Source organism: Fragaria vesca, unplaced genomic scaffold (genome assembly GCF_000184155.1).
Source record: "Fragaria vesca subsp. vesca unplaced genomic scaffold, FraVesHawaii_1.0 scf0513090, whole genome shotgun sequence".
NCBI lineage: Eukaryota > Viridiplantae > Streptophyta > Magnoliopsida > Rosales > Rosaceae > Fragaria > Fragaria vesca.
In genome coordinates, this window is record NW_004443444.1 from 444,722 (window position 1) to 468,548 (window position 23,827).

A 23,827-nucleotide genomic window follows, 5' to 3' on the forward strand; every position below is an offset into this window, starting at 1 on the left:
TGACATTAATTGTTCATTCATGAACCATAGCATGCATATTATTTAAAACAAAAGTACCACTCACAAATTTGGCCTAAGCCTGATGTCGATCTGGGGCCTCGTCTGCTCGAGCCTCCTCACGTCCTGTTCCAAATATAATATTAATTTCCCAACCAATAATCCAATATTTAATCAAAATAGGCAAAATTACCCGAGAGCCATAAATACGCTCATCATTGCCTAACTTCGATATTCTTAAATCGGAACGATCCGAACTTAAATATCATACTCAACAGTCGTAAATACAACCTCTCCAAAATACGACTTAAATCCTACGGCTGGATTCTACATTAATTAACCGCCAAAAATACCAAACTTCGGAAATTCACAAACCTATCCAAATCTCATCCAAAAATTCCATAAATCACCTCAATATACTCCTCTTAATATTCCACACTTAAAACCCTAAAAATCTCCTAACCGGCGGAGGCCGGAGGCCAATTCCGGCGACCTCCAAAACCTATGAAATTTTGACAAAATAATCCTCTCATCATGCTCTACAACTTTCATAACTAGCACAAACACCAATTCCAAGCCTAACTAGGGCAATCGACTAAAAACATCAAAAACGCCATAAAACTTCCACCTCAAATTTCTCCTTACCTAGCTCAAGAGGGAGTGAGTCCTTTTAGGGCAAGGCTGCTGGGTTGGAGGGCTACAAAACCATACCAAGCTTGCCCGGATTGGTGGCCGGAGGAGGGAGTTCCGGCGAAATGCTTCCCGGCGTTTCCGGCGAGTTAGAGGCTCGGAGGCTAGGCCGGGGAGGGAGAGGAGGAGATGGGGGTCCGAACTGGAGTGGAGAGGCGGCCGGTGGCTGGCCGGACGGCGGCAGCTGGTGGCTGGGAGCATCCGGCGGAGAGAGAGAGCACTGGAGGGAGAAGGGAGAGAAAAGAGAGGAGAAGAAAAAGAGAGGAAATGGGTTGGGCCTCTCCAGCCGGTCCAACCCCACTAATATACCCAACTCCCACAAATAAAACACCCCGAAAAAATAATACCTGAAAAAAATTACCTTTTACTAGCTAAAATTTACTATTTTTACCGTCGACATAATTTCCTCCCACGAATAATCCTCCGCACAATAATCGTCCCCGAAACCCCTCTAGGGACCAATTAAGCTATTAACTCAATGATCGAGACGGTAAAATTCATATTATAATCACGCTAGTAAATAAGGTAAAAATATAAGGGTCGGGATGTGACAATTCTCCCCTCCTTATAAAAATTTCGTCCTCGAAATTAACATACATGTCATCCGAAGAGATAGGGATACTGCTGCATCATTTGCTCCTCTGATTCCCAAGTAGCTTCTTCTACTTGATGACTTCTCCAAAGCACCTTGAAAAGCGGGATTGTCTTATTCCTAAGCACTTGCTCCTTTCGATCGAGAATCTGAACTGGTTCCTCTTAATAGGTCAAATCTCTCGTCAAACTGATCGGCTGCTCTTGCAGCACATGAGAAGGATCGGCAATATAGTTGCGAAGCATGGATACATGAAACACATTATGTATCCTAGCTAACTCTAGAGGCAAGGCTAATCGATAAGCAAGTGAGCCAACTCGCTCTATAATCTCATAAGGGTCAATATACCTCGAGCTAAGCTTCCCACGCTTCCCGAAGCGCACAACCCCTTTCCAAGGAGATAATTTCAGGAACACCCAATCCCCCACTTGAAATTCAAGATCTCTCCTACGGACATCTGCATAACTCTTCTGCCTACTTTGAGCGGTCTTGAGTCTATCTCTAACCACTTTAATCTTCTCATTCGTAACATGGATTAACTCTGGGCCACAAAGCTCTTTTCCCCCCACTTCATTCCAACACAAAGACGTGCGACACTGCCTCCCATAAAGAGCCTCAAAGGGAGCCATACCAATGCTAGAATGATAGCTATTATTATAGGCAAATTCCATCAAAGATAGGTTTTTATCCCAACTACCTCTGAACTGCATGGCACAAGCCCTCAACATATCCTCCAAAGTCTGAATAGTCCTCTCGGACTGCCCATCAGTCTGAGGATGAAAAGCAGTGCTGAAGAGTAATTGGGTACCTAAAGCTGCCTGAAGAGCTCCCCAGAATTTAGAAGCAAATCGAGGATCCCGATCTGACACTATTGATTCAGGAACACCATGAAGCCTCACAATTTCATTCACATAAAGCTCCGCCAATTTATCCAATTTATACTTCTTTCCCACTGGCAAGAAATGTGCAGACTTGGTGAGTCGATCCACGATCACCCAAATACCGTCATGCCCTTCACGGGTACGAGGTAAGCTAAAAACAAAATTCATGGTGATGTGGTCCCACTTCCACACTGGAATAGGCAACGGCTCAAGCAACCCAGAAGGCTTCTGCCTTTCAGCCTTGACTTGCTGACAAATCAGACATCTACTCACATAAGCTGCAATTTCCTTCTTCATGTTTGGCCACCAATAATAATCCTTTAAAATCCGATACATTTTTGTGCTACCCGGATGAGCAGCATATGCAGAGCTATGAGCTTCCTCCATAATCTCACTCTTCAACTCTTCATTTCTTTTTGGAACACATAGCCGGTTCTTAAACAATAGAGTCCCATCTCTTCTAACTGAAAAATGATCGGCTGCGGCTCCATTCGAAGCTCTTTCCATCAATCGAACTATGGAAGGATCATTATACTGTGCTTCCCGCACTCTATCAATCAAAACTGGTCTCACATGAAAACTGGCTATCAAAGCACCAACCTCATCCACTGATAAATCCACTCTTGTAGCTCGTAACTCACAAAGAAGCGGAACACGAACCATCTTTATATGAGATAAAGATATGGAGGGATTTCGACTAAGAGCATCAGCTACCACATTAGCTTTTCCAGGATGATACTCAATAGTGCAATCATAATCATTGATTAACTCCATCCACCTTCTCTGTCTCATATTAAGCTCTCTTTGAGTGAACACATACCGAAGACTCTTGTGATCGGTAAATATCTGACACTTGGCTCCATAAAGATAGTGTCTCCACAACTTGAGAGCAAAAATTACCGCTGCAAGCTCTAGATCATGAGTGGGATAATTCCCCTCTAGGGACCAATTAAGCTATTAACTCAATGATCGAGACGGTAAAATTCTTATTATAATCACGCTAGTAAATAAGGTAAAAATATAAGGGTCGGGATGTGACACCTTCTGAATCCACTCCCAGCCCAATACTGCCGCCAAGGTCGGGCCCGGCCCACCCTACTTATTGGTGGATACTTCGGGGCGGCCTCGGTTGTGGTGGAATGCCTGTTGGTTTACGGGCCTGGGAGGTTGTTTTATGCACAACCGACTACACTAGGTTTGGTGTAAGGTTTGCATGTTAGGACTTTAAGTTTAAGCTTAGGTTTGTGTGAGGTTTGAGTTTAAGTTTTGAGGATTGGAGGCAGCCTTATTTAGTCGTTAAGTTCGATGACCTTGGAAGGTTGTCCTCTTTTGGGCTAAGGTTAGTTTGAGGGTGTTTTGTTATCCTTTAATCCGAAGGTGCTAAAAGCTATCAATTGTGTTAATTAGGTAGCTTGTGGAATTGATTTGACCTTGGCTCTTGAGTATATTGTGAAGACGTAGCGGGAATATTTCGGTGAGTAAATCTCACCAAGGTTTATATTTAGACTAATTATTTATGATAATGATTATGATGATTGATTTTGATGATGAGGATGATGATGATGATAATGATTATGATGATTTATTTTTGATAATGATTTTAATGATGATTATGATGATTATAATTTAAAAATTATATTTTGTTTGTTTAAAATATATGAGCTTGATCGCCAACGGCTTATAGATAAGATAAAACAAGTTTTGTTTTTACTATATGATTATTTTTAAGGTTCATGTGATCATAATGTTTTTGGTTATTGATAGATGATTGTTGTTGGAAAAATTTTAAATACACACCCCTAATATCTTAATACACACCCCTTGCTTAATACACCACCACCTATCAAGTTTTTTATTTCAGTATTATACTTAATACACATCCTAAACTGCCTAAAATGCCCTTAATTTATGAAATATTCCATTTATTTAATATAATTAATATATATTTACTATTTGGTACCTCTTTTTACATATTATTTCGTCTAATTTTTGCTAGAAATTTTTGGTTATCATCATTCAATTTATAATCAAATAATTATCGTTATATCCTAACTCCAAATCACCAATACAAGTTTTCAAAATTCACAAGCTAGTAGAACTGTAGAAGTACGGTAGCCATTAAACATAACTAGCTAGTTAGTTATGTGATAAAACATGTCATGATAAAGATGCAGTAGATGACAATATGATCTACAAGATCAAACTAAAGCTGATACATATAAAAAAAGAAAAAAAAGAAAAAGACAACCCAAATGAATTGTGGAGAAGAGTTGAGTTTAGAGGAGAAGACGTGTTTTCGACGATTTTAGGGTAAGAAAATTGAAAATAATACATCTAGTGTGATTTTTTTTTTTTAAATAATAGATGTTTGTTTTAGTCATTTAGCTTACCTATAAAATCTCAATAGAAACATAAAATAGTAGAGGTGTGTATTAAGAGATTAAGGGTGTATATTTAAAATTTCTCTTGTTGTGGGATATCTAGGTTTGTTCATATAAATATATCTATGTGGAAGGATATAAATTTTATGATGTGCTCATTGTGTTGATTGATGATAATTTTATTATATTGTGATTTGTGGTTTAGATAGTCAAACCGGGTTCCAAGCCTTTAATCGGGTGATTGGTTATGGTTATGATGCTATTATTATTTTGTGATTTGATATTAGACAGTCAAACTGGGTTCCAAGCCTTTGGCCGGGTGATTGGTTACGGTTAAGAATAGAGCTCTAGTCTGTCTGTCGGTGTAGGTCATGGGAGGTACCTTAAGGTATCTGGGACTCATGGGTACATAAATTGTTGTTGTAGGTCATGAGAGGCATTTATTAATATCTGGGACTCATGGGTACTTGTGTTTGTTGTAGGTCATGGGAGATACCTTATTGGTATCTGGGACTTATGGGTACATGTATATTTGTAAAAGTATTTGTTATGTGGTTTTAACATTTTTCGTAATTATTGTCATTTAAATTCCTTATTTAAGTATCTCCTGAACTATGCTTAATGCAGGAGATTCTTTAATCATATTTGTGTGATTTTTAGTGGAATTCCTAAACTATCATTTTTGCAGAATTCACTTATGATTTTGATTGTTTTGTGATTTGTTGTGTTTTCTTATTTACTCTCTTTTGAATTTATTTGTTTTGAAGCAATTCCTGAATTAATTTCTAAAGCAAGAATTTCCGGTTTTATTTTATGTTGTTGGGTTGAGTTATTTTTGGGAGTTACTCATACGAGCTTTTTAGCTTACCGGATTTGTTGTTTACAACTCGGTGCACCAATTCATGGTCTAGGGGTTAGACCTGCAGGTGATGATCAGCAGGGTTGAGGCGGAGGCATAGTGGCAGGGTTTTTAGTTGTTGTACGCTTGATATTATTATATTTGGTAGACAGCATTAAACTTATTCGAGTGTTTTCATTCCTTGACCTTCAAGTTTATGTAAACAAAGAAATGTAATATTTAACTCAGTGTTAAGTTGTGTGACATTTACATTTCAGCAATTGAGTTTTAGTTTCCTTTGAAGTTGGTTGATTAGGTTTTAGGATTTTTATTATTTGAGATATGTCATGCCCAAATTTTTGAAAATTTATCCTTCGAAAATTGGGGTGTGACATTCATGGACAAAACTGTAATCAGAGATAATCTCATGAAAGAGGTTCTCTACATTATTTATGATTAATAGGTTGTACCTTACACACCCCTTTCTTTAGGCGAGTAGTTATCAAACCAAGTGGCCTCCTCCTCTTCCCTTAGGGAGCCACGGCCTCAACCACACCTCCACTAAGTGTGGTTGCATCGCCTCTAACTGCGGAGACATGCCCCTTATTGGGGACTTTTAACTTTGCACGCATTTACAGCTAGTTTGTGTGATCTCGTCAATTTCGCTATATCTTTAAACGTGTCAGGCATCGAAACTATTATATTCTAGATATCTATTATGTGGGGATCTAGATGAGACGGAGTAGGGACAAACCATGGCAATTCCTGTCATTCCCTTAGAAAATTATTTTTCTTATCTCCCCCTAACGACGGGAAGACTGTCTTATCTAAGTGACACTCCGCAAAACTTAGCAGTAAAGAGATCACCTGTCAAGGATTCTGAATAGCGGATAATTGTTGGAGATCCGTATCTAATGTAAATACATATTCGTTTCTGATGACCCATTTTCGATGCGTTGTGGGGGCGCAATAGACATATATGCTGCCAAACCCAGTATGCGTAAATCTTAGGCTTATGTCTAGTTACCAACTGGTATGTAATGAATGGTTGGCTAGCAGTGAGTCTAAAAATGAATAAGTAAGGTTGCGTGCAATATTGCATAACCTCAAACAAATATAGGCAGATTGGTGCGCATAACCAGTGTCTTAGCCATCATCTGTGGTGGCTTCTGTGAGACCATTTTGCGTATGCAAATGGGGCACAAGATGTTTTACATCAATCCTGATAGATTTGCAATAACCATCAAATCCATTTGATGTGCACTCTCAGCATTGTCAAGTCCTATAGACTTGGTGATCAGGGTGGTAAAGCCCTTAAACATATAATGTGCGCTAAGAATTTTGCAAATGCAGTATTTCTTGTGGATTATTCGACATGTGACCAGTCTGTCAAAACGTCCTCCAGAACCATAAAGTATTTTAATGATCCGCATTTTTGGATGGACATGTCCACAGTTAATACATTATATTTTTTATAAGAATGGAATATATTGGTTTCTATCTTTAGCATAGGAAGGTCTCGATATTGTTGTTGCTAAAGATTAGGCTTTGCAAAATAAGTGATGTGCCTTTGAATTAATTAATATGGCATAATGGGAGGCATGTTGTGTATGAAGTGCTTTAGAATGCAATGATTGCTTTGGAGCAGCACTAGCTGAACCAACAAGTGCCTAGCGGTCAGAGTCAGTGCCGTCATCTTGCAGTGTGACAAACTTTTGTCCCATTTTACTATTCACTCAAATGAGGGGATGTCCATGTGAGTTTTTTAAAATATGGATCATCATGTCATGACCAAGGTGTTTCTAGGTGGTCATGCCAAAACCTGTGTGAGTCTATATCCTACATTTCATTGTAGGTCACTCGTTAGATTCTTTAAAATGTATTTCCGTTCACATTTATGTGAGGTAATTCCATTCCATTTCAATTCACACTTGGTTTTCATATAATAACCGTTGACACAAATATCTTTGAAATTTTACAAGGTTCGATTAGTGTGGGTAGTCTCACTATCAGCTAAGCACTTGATGTCTCCTCAATACGTTCCTTACAAGTATATGGGAGTGTGTATAATTCGAAGGATAAAACCCCATATTCTTTAGGGTATTCCGATAAGACAGAATGATATGCTTTTCATTCTAATAATTTCTCTTCTTATTTATTGGATGCATTTTTTTACATCTTTATAGTGCTATTTGAACCATGTATCCATTTGTACTAATAAAAATCCAACGCTTCAGAATATAATTAGGTCAACGATAATCATGGTCTCGTCCAATCTAAATCATCAAACATTCATCCAAATAATCTTTAAGTTTAATATTTACATATGAGACATTACGCCTTCATAACTGTCTTGGAAAAAAATAAGTAACCTACATCACCAACCAATGCAAAGTACCCCAGCTTAATGAATTGAGGCCTAGAGATCATTTCGGTGTACCTTTCTAACAAAAAGAGGGGTAGACTTTTCAAATTGATAATGTTGGGATCTGTTATGGAATTGGGATTACTCCCCGCTCAGCCCAGGTCCAGCAACCCAGGTCCAAAGCTTCCCAATTTCAACTCCACAAGGCATGAAACCAGACACAGGCCCAAAAGCCCAAATCTCATCCTAGCCTTGTGAAAGCCCACCTCCCAGAAGGCTCCCGACTTTCGCCGCCTGCCAACATCGTCAACCAGCCTGCATCGCCGCCAAAAATTGCAAGCTTAAATCCAGCCACTGTCGCCTCCTTGTCCGGTGGCCAACGACGCCAGCATCTCTTCTCAGCATATACGCTCAGATGAAGACCCGAAACCTTGTCTGGCGGGTCTAAAGACCCAAACCCCGCCAAAACGCTAGCCTCACACAACCTGCATGCTCCGAGATGCCAAGATCTGGGCATCGCGTCACCGCCAACCTGAGAGGGAGTCTCCAACAACAAATACGAGCCACACCATGATGCCGTTTGTATCCAGGCTAAGGAGCTCTCTTCGCGATCAAAGGCTTCCAACAAAAGCCTCAACCGCACCTCACGATCGGCACCGAAAACAAGCCCAACGCCGCCGCCATACTCATACACGGCCGCCGCCTTGGAAGAAAACACCGCCGCCTCTTTGCTAAACCTAGGTTTCGCCCACCTCGGTCGCTCCGGTGAAAGCGGAGGCCTCAATTTTTTTTTTCTGACTGGAGTTGTACAGGTATGTATAGCTTCACTGATTAATAAAAGGGTTGTCTGATTTATAAAAATAAAAAAAATAAAAAATCGTCACTAAAAAAAGAAATAAAAGTCATGAATCTAACAACGAAAAAAAAAAAAAATTATGATAACAATGAACAAAACAAAAAAGAGATACCCAACTAACCCAAGGTATGAACGGAGGTCCTTAGGGCCAAGGAGTAAAATATTTATAATATCTTTGATATTTTCTTGAAATTTTTATTTTTTATAATTATTGATATTAATTTTTATATCTTTCTGATATTTTATATTTAGTCTATTTTTGGTCGAATATACAACTTTTAGATAAAATTTAGTAAAATTTCTATCGATGTTCGATATTATCTAGATATATCCATCGAGATTTCTTTTTTTGAACCATCGAAATTTTCATGATTGTCGATATTTTACTACTTGCTTAGGGCAATTCCATCGATGTAGTTAAAAACCAAGACCAACCCTTGGAATAAAAAAAACTATCTCCAACAGCAAAAAAGACTAGGTGCTGGTCTTAAAAATATTGCCCCAAGTGTCATCTCAGGTCTTATATTCAGAACTTTTCCAAGACCAGCCCTTATATGACATAATACCCCAAAGGCATCAGTTTTTTTATTTATTGCAGACACACCTCATATGACATAATGCCTCATTGTTGGAATAGTGAGAATAACACCTTCATATAACATTTCATTGTTGGAGATAAGAAATTAGTGAAATATGAATAGTGTCATAAGAGGGTTCTAAAATGAGAATAACCCTTTCAAATAGCACTTATCGTTAGAGTTGCCCTTAGTGATGAGAAGATAATGGCTTAACCAACTTTGTTACTCTACATACATTGAATCATGTGCATCTTTTATTATCTATTCTTACACATTTTCTAAGACAAGAGGCCTCCAAAAATCAGAGTCCAATGCAGCTGCACTAATTGCACTACTCTAGGGCTGCTCACGCCCCCACGTGGGTGACATCATTTTGAGACCATAATAAAATGATTTAGCGCTTATATCCAAAATCAATAGATGATGGATAGTGTCAAGACCCACCGCGAATTTTACCCTAAAACCCGGAGTAAGTCCTGCGATAACCACCTCCAAATAAAATATTACCGAAAATTCGGCATAATCTCCCTTAAAAATGGACAACCCTTCCTAAAGAAAACCTGCAAACAGTTCTAAAATTTCCCAATCTAACCTTAACTTCTGGAGCCTACGTGCTCCCCAAATACAACCACCACCAATAACAATAAAAAGATCAACTTCCAGATCATCACATAATTATCCAACTAAGTTAACATACATCTTCCTTTAAATATTCTAAAAATATAAACAAGCCATCGCCCACAATCGAAATAATATTATACAATAATCCTAAGGTAATCAGAGCTACTAAACACTAGCGGAAGCAAGAAAATTTGGTAGTAGGTTAACATGTAACCTACTGATGAAAGGTGGAAGAGATGTGGGTGACTATGCCTCGCCTCTGTCTAGTGCCAACCCGAACTCTGCAGACTGGGCATTTTAAAACGAAGGGCCCAGGGGAAAACATTTGAAACCGTTAGAGTGAATGGACAAAAATAAAATAATAAAATATTTAAGCATTCCCATTTTATTTTTCAAAGAAATTATGCGGCATGCGACAGTTCAAAAACTGGCAATTTCATGACTAGCTCCGGCTAGTTTCCAAAACTCAAGTAAATGAAGCCTCTCAGGCTAAAGTAATATGTATAAATATGTATGTATTTACACTCGTCATACTCCTTGTACGAATTCTAGGAGGGAATCAGAAAAATAGAAATTCATACAAGGCTACTACGCTTGCATCTAACGCTCACGTCTAACGCTCACGTCACACCATAATGGAATTTTACCTCATTATGGCGGAAAAGCACGAGTGTATATGTATAAGTGCATATTCCCTATCCGAGGCCTCTTCTGCTCGAGCCTCCTCACGTCCTGTCCCAAATATACAATTAAATTACTAACCAAAAATCCATTACTTAGTCAAAAATAGGCAAAATAAATATGAGCCGTAACCACGCGCATTCTCGCCTAACTTCGATATTCCTAAATCGAAACGATCCAAACTTTAATACCATAATCGGCAGCCGCAAAGACAATCTCCCACAGAATAACGATTTAAATCCTACGGCAGGATTCTACATTAATTAACCGCCAAAAATACCAAACTTCGAAAATTCACAACCCATCCAAAACTCATCCAAAAATTCCATAATTCACATCAATAAACTCCCCTTAATATTCCACATTTAAAACCATAAAAATCTCCCAAACTGCGGCGGCCGGAGGCCAACTCCGGCTACCTCCAATGCCTATGAAATTTTTATAGCATCTTCCTCTCAACCCCCTCTACAACTTTCCTAACTAGCACAAACATCAATTCTAAGCCTAACTAGGGTAATCGAACCAAAACGTCCTAAAAACCCTAGAAAATTGAACTCCACACATCAACTCCACACGTCTCTTTACCTAGCTCAAGAGAGGGTGAGACATTTGGAGGAGGGCTTCAAAACGAGCCATGGATCGCTGGCTTTGGCGGCCGGAGGAGGGAGTTCTTGGACAACATAGTCGGCCCTTCGGGACGAGTTTCCTCCCGTTCGGCGGCGCTGTGGCAGTTCTCACTGGCCTTAGGTGAGAGAGGAGGAGACGCCGGTCCTAACGGGACCGGTGCGGCAGCCTTGCTCGGCCGGACGAAGGCGGCGGGCGCTAGCTAGTCTTCCGGCAAAGGGAGAGAGAGAGCTCGGGAGGGAGAACCGAGAAAAGAGAGAGAGAGATGGTTTGGGCCTCCCCAAACCGGTCCAACACCAATATAACCACACCAAAAAAAATAAACCAAACTCCCAAAAATTTACACCCCAAAATAATATCTTAATAAAAATTACCTTTTACTAGCTAAAATTTACCATTTTTACCGTTGTCATAAATTTCTCCTACGAATAATTCTCCATAAATAACCGTCCCCCAAACGCCTCTAGGGACCAATTAAACTATAACCTCAATGACGGAGACGGTAAAATTCTTATTATAACCAAGCTAGTAAATAAGGTAAATATTTAAGAGTCCGGATGTGACAATTCTCCCCTCCTTATAAAAATTTCGTCCTCAAAATTTACATACCTGTCATTGGAAGAGATAGGGATACTGCTGCATCATTTGCTTCTCTGATTCCCAAGTAGCTTCTTCTACTTGATGACTTCTCTAAAGCACCTTGACAAGTGGGATTGTCATGTTCCTAAGCACTTGCTCCTTTCGGTCGAGAATTTGAACCGGTTCCTCTTCATAGGTCAAATCTTTCGTCAAACTGATCGGCTGCTCTTGCAGCACATGAGAGGGATCGGCAATATACTTGTGAAGCATGGATACATGAAACACATTACGTATCCTGGATAACTCTGGAGGCAAAAGTAGCCGATAAGCAAGTGAGCCAACTCGCTCTATAATCTCATAAGGGCCAATATACCTCGGACTAAGCTTCCCACGCTTACCGAAACGTTCTACCCTTTTCCAAGGAGATAGTTTCAAGAACACCCAATCACCCACTTGAAACTCAAGGTCTTTCCTGCGGACATCTACATAACTTTTCTGCCTACTTTGAGCGGCCTTGAGTCTATCTCTGACCACTTTAATCTTCTCATTCGTATCATGGATTAACTCTGGGCTACAATGCTCTTTTTCCCCTACTTCATTCCAACACAAAGGCGTACGACACTGCTTCCCATAAAGTGCCTCAAAGGGAGCCATACCAATGCTAGAATGATAGCTATTATTATAAGCAAATTCCATTAAAGATAGGTTTTTATCCCAACTCCCTCTAAACTGCAAGGCACAAGCCCTCAACATATCCTCCAAAGTTTGAATAGTCCTCTCGGACTGCCCATCAGTTTGAGGATGAAAAACAGTGCTAAAGTGTAATCGGGTGCCTAAAGCTGCTTGAAGAACTCCCTAGAATTTAGAAACAAATCTATGATCCCGATCTGACACTATTGATTCAAGTACACCATGAAGCCTCACTATTTCATTCACATAAAGCTCCGCCAATTTATCCAATTTATACTTCTTTCCCACTGGCAAGAAATGTGCAGACTTGGTGAGTCTATCCACAATCACCCAAATACCGTCATGCCCTTCACGGGTACGAGGTAAACTGAAAACAAAATCCATGGTGATGTGGTCCCACTTCCACACTGGAATAGGCAATGGCTCAAGCAATCCAGAAGGCTTCTGCCTTTCAGCCTTTACTTGTTGACAAATCAAACATCTACTCACAAAAGCTGCAATTTCCCTCTTCATGTTTGGCCACAAATAATAATCTTTCGAAATCCGATACATTTTTGTGCTACCCGGATGAGCAGCATAAGTGGAATTATGAGCTTCCTCCATAATCTCACTCTTCAACTCTTCATTTCTTTTTGGAACACAAAGCCAATTCTTAAACAATAAGGTCCCATCCATTCTAACTGAAAAATGATCGGCGGCGGCTCCGTTCAAAGCTCTTTCTATCAATCGAACTATGGAAGGATCATTACACTATGCTTCCCGCACTCTATCAACCAAAACTGGCCTCACATGAAAACTAGCTACTAAAGCACCCACCCCTGAAGCTCGCAACTCAAAAAGAAATGGAACTCGAACCGTCCTCAAGTGAGACAAGGATATGGAGGGATTTCGACTAAAAGCATCTGCTACCACATTAGCTTTTCCAGGATGATACTCAATAGTGCAATTATAATCATTGGTCAACTTCATCCACCTTCTCAGTCTCAAGTTTAGCTCTCTTTGAGTGAAAACATACCGAAGACTCTTGTGATCGGTAAAAATCTGACACTTGGCTCCATAAAGATAGTGTCTCCACAACTTGAGAGCAAAAATTACCGCTGCAAGCTCTAGATCATGAGTGGGATAATTCCCCTCATGTGGCTTTAATTGCCTAGAAGCGTAAGCAATAACTCGATCATGCTGCATCAATACCCCACCTAGACCACGTCTAGAAGCATCACAATAAACCACATACTCCCCACTATCATCTGGAAGTGCCAAAACAGGAGCACTAGTCAAGCGATTCTTCAATTCTTGAAAACTTAGCTCACACTGATCTGACCATTCGAACTTAACTCCCTTCTTGGTCAATCTTGTAAGAGGAGCAGCAATCTTTGAAAAATCTTGCGCAAAGCGCCGATAATAACCTACTAATCCCAAGACACTATGGATCTCTGTCACAGTGGTGGGTCTTTTCCAATTTGACACTGCTTCCACCTTTTGGGGATCCACACTAACTCCTTCTGCCGAAACCACATGACCCAAGAACCCCACTTTATCAAGCCAAAACTCACACTTGCTAAACTTAGCATATAACTGAGAATTTTTCAAAGTACGCAATATTATTCTTGGATACTTGGTATGCTCCTTCTCACTTCTTGAGTAAACCAAGATGTCATCTATGAATACGATTACGAAACGATAAAGATATGGACTAAACACCCTATTCATGAGATCCATGAACGTTGCGGGTGCATTAGTAAGTCCAAACGGTATCACCACAAATTCATAATGACCATAACGTGATTGAAAAGCAGTCTTGGCTATGTCACCTTCTCGGATCCGTAACTGATGATAACCAGATCTCAAGTCAATCTTGGAGAAAACAAAAGCACCTCTCAATTGATCAAATAAATCATCAATGCGGGGCAAAGGATATTTATTCTTCACTGTGACTTGATTCAATTTCTTATAATCAATGCATAGTCTCATGGTGCCATCTTTCTTCTTAACAAATAACACCGGAGCACCCCATGGAGACATGCTAGGCCAAATAAAACCCTTGTCTACCAACTCCTGCAATTGAGTATTCAATTCCTTCAATTCCACTGGAGCCATTCTGTAAGGTGCCTGAGAGATAGGCATAGTTCCAGGAAGTAATTCAATAGAGAAGTCTATCTCCCTTTCAGGAGGCAAACCAGGCAACTCCTCAGGAAAAACATCCGGAAACTCTCTTACAACAGGAATATCTTCTACTCCCAAAAGTATCCACAACGTGAGCTAAATATGCCTAACAGCCTTTATTTAACAATTTTCTAGCAGCAACAGCAGATATCAGGCAACTCGAAATGACATCTCTTTCCCTTTGAAATGTAACCTCAAATCCACTTAGACTTCGAAGCACCACTACTTTTTGAAAATAATCTACCATAGCTTTATAAGCTTCCAAAAAGTCCATTCCCAAAATCACATCAAACTCCACTATATCTAAAGGAATTAAATCGGCCTTGAAATTAACTCCCTCTACTAAAACTTCACAACCACTAAACACCCAATTTATCCTCATCACCTCACCGGAGGGTAGAGACACATGCCACTCGCCTAGAAGAGACGATGATGGCACATTGGCATGGAGGGCAAATCTACTAGACATAAATGAATGCATGGCTCCGGATCAATTAAAGTAAATGCAGGCTGGCCAAAAATTAATAACGTACCAATGATGACATCTGGAGAAGTACGACCCTCCTGCTGGGTCATAACATGCAATCTAGCACGAGTCATGGGACGTCCACGCTGCCCACCACCTTGCCGAGAGCTACCACTGGCCGATGCACTGCCCTGGGCACCACTACTAGAGCCTCTAGCTGAAGACTGACCAACTAGCTGAGTAAGAGTAGGGGTAGGGGTGGTCCTCTGAGCCAACAATGGACAATCTCTCCTGAAGTGGTCTTGACCACCACACTCAAAACATCCAGAAAACTGCTGTTGCCCATAAGAAAAAGTCTAACTACCGGAGGACCCACCATGGAAGCTGCCACCAAAACCATACTAACCAGACTGCTGCTTACCCAAATGACTCCGAAAAGAATTCCTGAAACGTCCCCTAGACCTGTTCCGGACACCAGAGCTCGATCCACCACTACCGCTACTACCGGTAGAAGACCCAGAAGCGGATGATGAAGCAGCCTTCTTAGATGGACCCTGACTGGGGCCACTGTAATCACGGGGCCGAGCACCATGTGTCCTCATGTTCTCAATGGCCATGGCTGCACTAACCGCATCCGTAAAGGTCGGGTAAATTACACCCGTCATCTTGTTTGCATACACACCACCAAGTGCCCCAACGAACAACTCAATCCTGGTCCTCTCATCAGGAACCAAGTATTGCACATGATAGCTCAAGGAAGTGAATCTCTGCTCGAACTCTATAACCCCCTCATTATCCCTCTCCTGAATGTTCAGGAAATTTGACTGAATCCTACTGCGGTGGCCATGATTGAAACACTGCCCTAAGAAGAGCGTCTTAAACTGCTCCCATGTCATATTCTGAGCATCCTCAACATTCCTGCTGGCAAGCGACAACCAGTGATGGGCTGAATTATCCAGAAAAGTCGCTGCCATCTTCACTTTCTTATCTTCTGGCAACCCAGTGCTCTCAAAAGCCTTTTCCATCTTGTCTACCCAATTATAAGCATCAAGGGGTCCCTTGGCACCCTTGAACTCCCTTGCTCCACTTTCATAAACATCCTTCTTCTTCACAGTTTGAGGGTTCTGAGTCCGCTCCAGCACTCCCCTCAACATTTCTCTAATAGAATTTACTAGCTCCCTGACCTCATTGCCCTCCTTGGCGTTGGTCGAACTACCCTCACGGGGTTGGCGTTGGCGTCTAGGAGACATAGTACCTGTGGAAGAAGATATTTAGTAGTCTATAAACAAGACTAACACAACTATCACACATACCTAATAAGAAATAGCATCAAAGCATAAACTGCCAATGAATTCGCCGCAGTCGGATCATCACTCTATAGACACTACGTGCTACTTAGGTAAATATGATAGTGACAAGGAGGCAGGAAATGAAACCTAATGCTCTGATACCAACTATCAAGAACCACCCCGAATTTTACCCTAAAATCCGAAGTAAGTCTTGCGGGGACCACCTCCAAAGAAGATATTACCGAAAATTCAGCATAATCTCCCTTGAAAATGGACAACCCTTCCTAAAGAAAACCTGCAAACACTTCTAAAATTTCCCAATCCAACTTTAACTTCTGGAGCCTACGTGCTCCCCAAATACAACCACCACCAATAACAATAAAAAGATGAACTTCCAGATCATCACATAACTATCCAACTAAGTTAACATACATCTTCCTTTAAATATTCTAAAAATATAAACAAGCCTTCGCCCACAATCGAAATAATATTATACAATAATCCTAAGGTAATTAGAGCTACTAAACACTAGCGGAAGCAAGAAAATTTGGTAGTAGGTTAACAGGTAACCTACTGATGAAAGGTGGAAGAGATCTGGGTGACTATGCCTCGCCTCTGTCTAGTGCCAACCTGAACTCTGCAGACTGGGCATTTTAAAACAAAGGTCCCAGGGGAAAACATTTGAAACCGTTAGAGTGAGTGGACAAAAATAAAATAATAAAATATTTATGCATTCCCATTTATTTTCCAAAGAAATTATGCTGCATACGACAGTTCAAAAACTGGCAATTTCATGACTAGCTTCGGCTAGTTTCCAAAACTCAAATAAATGAAGCCTGTTAGGCTAAAGTAATATGTGTAAATATGTATGTATTTACACTCGTCATACTCCTTGTACGAATTCTAGGAGGGAATCAGAAAAATAGAAATTCGTGCATATTCCCTATATAAATTACTAAATTTATATAGGGCTACGACGATTGCGTCTAACGCTCACGTCACACCATAATGGTATTTTACCTCATTATGGCGGAAAAACACGTATAGCTAGTTAGCATTTATTTATATACATACTATCCTCATAATCATCCATATATGAATATATATTCACCAAAATTCTCAATTTCGGTCATTCTCCAACAAAAAAAATACTCATTAATAAATCATTTGCATGCACATTATTTAAAACAAAAGTCCACTCACAAATTAGGCCTAAGCCTGATGTCGATCCGAGGCCTCTTCTGCTCGAGCCTCCTCACGTCTTGTCCCAAATATACAATTAAATTACTAACCAAAAATCCATTACTTACTTAAAAATAGGCAAAATAAATATGAGCCGTAACCACGCTCATTCTCGCCTAACTTCGATATTCTTAAATCGAAACGATCCAAACTTTAATACCATAATCGGTAGGCGCAAAGACAACCTCCCACAGAATAACGATTTAAATCCTACGGCCGGATTCTACATTAATTAACCGCCAAAAATACCAAACTTCGAAAATTCACAACCCATCCAAAACTCTTCCAAAAATTTCATAATTCACATCAATAAACTCCCCTTAATATTCCACATTTAAAACCATAAAAATCTCCCAAACAGCGGCGACCTCTAATGCCTATGAAATTTTTACATTATCTTCCTCTCAACCCCCTCTACAACTTTCCTAACTAGCACAAACATCAATTCCAAACCTAACTAGGGTAATCAAACCAAAACGTCCTAAAAACCCTAGAAAATTCAACTCCACACATCTTCTTACCTAGCTCAAGAGAGGGTGAGACATTTGGAGGAGTTGCTGCACGGGAGGAGGGCTTCAAAATGAGCCAAGGATCGCCGGCTTTGGCGGCCGGAGGAGAGAGTTCCGACGACAACACAGTCGGCCCTTCGGGACGAGTTTCCTCCCGTTCGGCGGCGCTGTGGCAGTGCTCACCGGCCTAGGATGAGAGAGGAGGAGAAGCCGGTCCGAACGGGACCGGTGCGGCAGCCTTGCTCAACCAGACGACGGCGGCGGGCGCTGGTCTTCCGGCGAAGGGGGAGAGAGCTCGGGAGGGAGAACCGGCAAAAGGGAGAGAGAAGAGAAAGAGAGAGAGATGGTTTGGGCCTCCCCAAACCGGTCCAACACCAATATAACCACACCAAAAAAAATAAACCCAACTACCAAAAATTTACACCCAAAAATAATATCCTAATAAAAATTACCTTTTACTAGCTAAAATTTACCATTTTTACCGTCGTCATAAATTTCTCCTCCGAATAATTCTCCGTAAATAACCGTCCCCCAAACCCCTCTAGGGACCAATTAAACTATAACCTCAATGACGGAGACGGTAAAATTCTTATTATAACCAAGCTGGTAAATAAGGTAAAAATTTAAGGGTCGGGATGTGACAGATAGAGTGTCAGGACCCACCCCAAATTTTACCTTCAAACCCGAGGTAAGTCCTGCGGGGTCCACCTCGAAGGAAAATTTACCAAAAATTCGGCATAATCGACCTTGAAAATGGACAACCCTTACCTGAAAAATTCCATACACACTTCTATAATAAACTATCCAACCTCAACTCTTGGAGCCTTCCTGCTCCCCACGTTCATAACATCGATCTCCCACAACACAACTAGCCTTAAACAAATACTAACTATCTCCAAATGGTTATCAGAGCATATTTATAATGAAATAAAAACAATGAATAAAGAATAAGCGGAAGTAGCCTCTGATTATGCCTCGACTCCATGTACGTTCGACCTCATTTAAACTTAGCCTGCAAACTGGGCATTTAAAACCAAAAGGCCTAGGGGAAAGTAATTTAAAAACGTTAGAGTGAGTGGACAAAAATAATTTAAATAATTTAACAAATATGCAATTTAAATATTTTCCCTCATTTCAACTTTAAAAGTTTAGCTACACGCAATTTTGATAAATCATATAACTTAAAATCCAGAAGTCCATAAGAATGGACAAACCAGCCCTGCTGGTTAATCAAATAAAGAAATCTCGTAAGAAGAGATAAACCAGCCCCGCTGGTTAATCAAATATATTATTGAGAAGAATAAAATAAGAGGAAGAGTTATCACCATGTAAAAGGAGGCTCCCAGGCTCAGGTCGATGCCTCCCAGACTATAATAAGCACTCAACTCACATATGATGAGGACCGCTGAATAAGGCTATAATAGCGTCTCATGCTATGCACTCAACTCACATATGATGAAGACCGCTAATAAGGCTAGCTAACTAATAAATATTAATACCGATCGGTTGCCTCCCAGGCTATAATAGTGTCCCACGTTAATCGCTCTACCCATCTATGGTGAGGACCGCTAATAATGGTTAGCTAGCAATAATCAATATAAGTGACCCTATATTATGGTGACTAAAAACATACGAAGTCATTTAAATCTAATAAACTTCCCCAATAACAAACGAATGGTACGGTTCCCAACCGTACTTGGAAATCATCATAAGAAATTATATTAAAACTCAATGACGTGTCTCACACGTCAAAATATTCTCAAAACCATATTATAAGCAAGATTTAATTAACCAGTAAAAATCATAATTAATATCTCAAACCAAAATACTCGCTAAAACATTCTCAAGGTCAAGATCGATATTCCACCAATAATTTCGAAAATTAAAAATAGCAAACTACTGAAAATCCCATTTTTGGAAATCTTTTATAAATCTCAAAGTCCACCAATAAAACCTTTTTAATGAAATCCAGAATTTATAAAATATCTAAACTCAAATATCAAATTAATAATCCAAGCTCAAATCCATAAATCTTGACCAACAATTAATCCATGCTTCAAACTTAAATAATTTCCAAAATCATCTCATAAGCCAAAATTCTAATAGAAGCTCGGAAAATAAAATAATAACTTATAGAATCTTGCATGCATATTTATTTAAAACCAAAATGTCCACTCACTAATTTAGGCATAAGCCCAACGATATCCGCATCACCACTCAAGCAAGGTTCCCTTCACATCCTAGCACAACAACCATGCTTAGAACCAAACTTCAATTCCAGAAAATAAATACGTAAATAAAAACATCTAACTCTCTTTCGTTTAACCCACTACTCCTATTAGGGTTAAACTCACTGGATTCACATCAAACTCCACCACAACCTTAATTCATCAATTCTAACATTCTAGACTAAATACCAAGGAAATTCAACGGCCGGATTTTTCATTCTAACAACCGGCAAAATCCTTAATCTTTGAAAAATCTCAAACCTTATCAAAACTCCTCCAAAAATTCCAAACTATACTTCAATAAACTCCTCTTATTAAAACCATCACAAAAACAGGAAAAACTGCCCTTAAGGGGCGGCGCCGCCGCCTGTTCCGCAGGCAGCCGCGGCCGGCAACCAAACTCCGGCGACGTCCAATGCCTCCTAAATTTTAACAGAATAATCCGCTCATCATGCACAACTACTTTCATAACTAGCACTTAGTCTAATTCTAAGGCGAACTAGGGTAATCGAACCAAAACATCCATGAATCCCTAGAACTTCAATTATACATTACTCATTAACAAGATCGAATTAGACCAATTCCTTTTGAGCGATTACTCACCTTGATGAGGGCTACAAGATGAGCCAAAAATCCCGACCTATGGTGGCCGGAGGAGGGAACTCCGGTGAAGGGGCAGCTGGCATTTCCGGCGGGTTTTCTCCTCTCTGGCGGTGCTACCGGCTCGGACACTAGGTCGGGAAGAGAGAGGAGACGGCGGGGGTCTGAACTGGGCTGGAGTGGCGGCCGGTTGCCGGCCGGACGGTGGTAGGTGGAGCTGGGAACTTCCAGCGGGTGAGAGGCTCGGGAGAGAAGGGAGGAAGAGAGAGAGAGAGAGAGTGAGGGGGGATGTCAGGACCTACCCCAGATTTCCCCTAAAAATCCGGGATAAACCCTACGGGACCCACCTCAAGGGAAATTCTACCAAAATTTTGGCATAACCTCCCTTGAAAATGAGTAACCCTACCTGAAAGAATAACACCAAAACCCAAATACTTCTAAAACAATTTAATCCACATCTTCTAGAGCCATCTGCTCCCCTAAATAATCATCCACCACCTCAACTGAAATAATAATTCAAAATATTTTCATGAATTTAATCTCTCATACAACATACCAAATAAACCTTTTTACAACACTCCTAGGTGGAGTCACAAGCTCTTAACACACACAACAACAACAATAACAACAATATCATTTTAAACATCCCATGGTTATCAGAGCAACTACTAGGAAAGAAGAAAATACAAATGTAGGTTAAACTAGTAACCTATGAGAGAAAACTGGATGAGGTGGGAAATATGACTCGCCTCCTACCCTCGTCGAACAGAATTCTACAGATTGGGCATTTAAAACGAAAGGTCCAAGGGAGAAGCATTTAAAACGTTAGAGTGAGTGGACAAAAATAAACAATAAAATACGAACTCAATGATAGAGCATTTAAATCAATTTAATGCTTTTCCCATATTTTCCATTGAGAAAATATTTATGCATGCCATTCTTGGAAATCTTTCCGAAATAATTAGAGGCAACAAGAATGAACCAATCCCATTGGTTCCCAATAAATCAATAAAAATGGGGAAGAGGTTTCACCATAACGATGAGCCTCCCAAGCTAGGGTCAGAGCCTCCCAGGCTATAATAGCGTCCCACGCGAAGCGCCCTACTCACCTATGGTGAGTAGTCGCTAATAATGGCTAGCTAACATATAAATATAAATACCGATCGGTTGCCTCCCAAGCTATAATGGTGTCCCACACTAAGCGCCCTACTCACCTATGGTGAGTAGCCGCTAATAATGATTAGCTAGCAATAAAGAATATATATCAACCCTTTATGGTGAAGTAAAAATAACTAATATTAAGAATGTCACTTCCCCAAATATAATATAAATCACTTGACATGTCCCACATGTCAAATAAAATGAGCAAGAGAGTTCCCGAAAAATAAATGGAACTCATTAAATCCAATAAAAAATATTAAAACTCCAATATGCTCACAACACATTAAATCTCCAATATGCATTTGAAATTAATTAAACTTTAGAGCATGCATAACATTCAAATCAAGGGTCCACTCATAGTGCTCGGCTATGCCTGCCGACGACCCGAGGCTTCCTCCAAATGATCCTCCTCACGTCCTGAACAATAAATAATTATTAAGCCTTCAGACCAGGATAAAAGTTTAATAAAATTTCCAAAATAAAAAGGAAGCCTATAATTTCATTTCTCTTGCCCAACTTCTCCACTTTTTACCTAATAAGGCTCACATTACTCCGCACTTACCGAAAGTCATAATTTAACCTTTTTAGACTTTAAAACTTGCTAAACCAACAGTCGGATTTCCATTCGAATAACCGCCTAAATCCTTAATCATTGATAAATGCCAAACCTTATCAAATCTCCTCCAAAATTTCCAAACTATACTTCATTAAACTCCTCTCATGAAAACAAACCCAAAATCATGAAAAACTGACCCTAAAGGGGGGCGGCGCCGGCCGGCAGCCTTATTCCGGCGACCTCCAATGCTTCTCAAATTTTAACAGAATAATCCTCTCTTCATGCATAACAACTTTCATAACTAGCACTTAGTCCAATTCTAAGGCTAACTAGGGTAATCGAACCAAAACATCCATAAATCTCTAGAACTTCAATTATACATTTCACCCTAACAAGATCGAATTAGACCGATTCCTTTTGAGGGATTACTCACTTTGATGAGGGCTACATGATGAGCCAAAAATCCCGACATATGGTGGCCGAAGGTGGGAACTCCGGCGAAGAGCTATCCGGCGTCTCCGGCGGGTTTTCTCCTCTCCGGCGGCGTTACCAGCTCGGACACTAGGCCGGGGAGAGAGAGGAGGTGGCGGGGGTCTGAACTGGGGTGGAGCGGCAGGCCATGCTGGGGAAGTTCCGGCAGCAAAGGGGGCTCGAGGGAGAGAAGAGGGAAGGGAGAGAGAGAGAGAGAGAGAGAAATGAGGTGGGCTTTTCCCCTCTTATTTGGCCCGGTCCACAGCTTAATACCCCAAAAATAAAGCCTACTAAAAATTACCCCATTTTTACCAAATTAACTTTACCCTTTTAATTGATAACTTTTTCACGCTAACTCCGATTTTAACGCATAGCATGTCAACGAACTCGTATTAACGTCCTCTACGACTTTCATGAACAAAGTTTTCCCAAATTCCAAACGGAAGAAAAAGTCAACTCTAAGGTCCTTAAGTAATAAACGGTTACTCAACACGGTAAAAGACCAAAATAATACCAAAGTAAATAACCGTAAAATTACTTAAGAACTGGGGTATGACAGGGGGGGTGGTGTTGGGCTGCCCACACCCGGTCCAACAATATAACCCAACAAAATATACCCATTAAAATTTTACCCCCTTTTTACCAACTCAAAAACTTTACCATTTATCTGATAACTTTTTTATACTAACCCCGATTTTAATGTATAACATGTCTACGAACTCGTAATAACGTCCTCTACGACTTTCATGAAGAAAGTTTTCCCAAATTC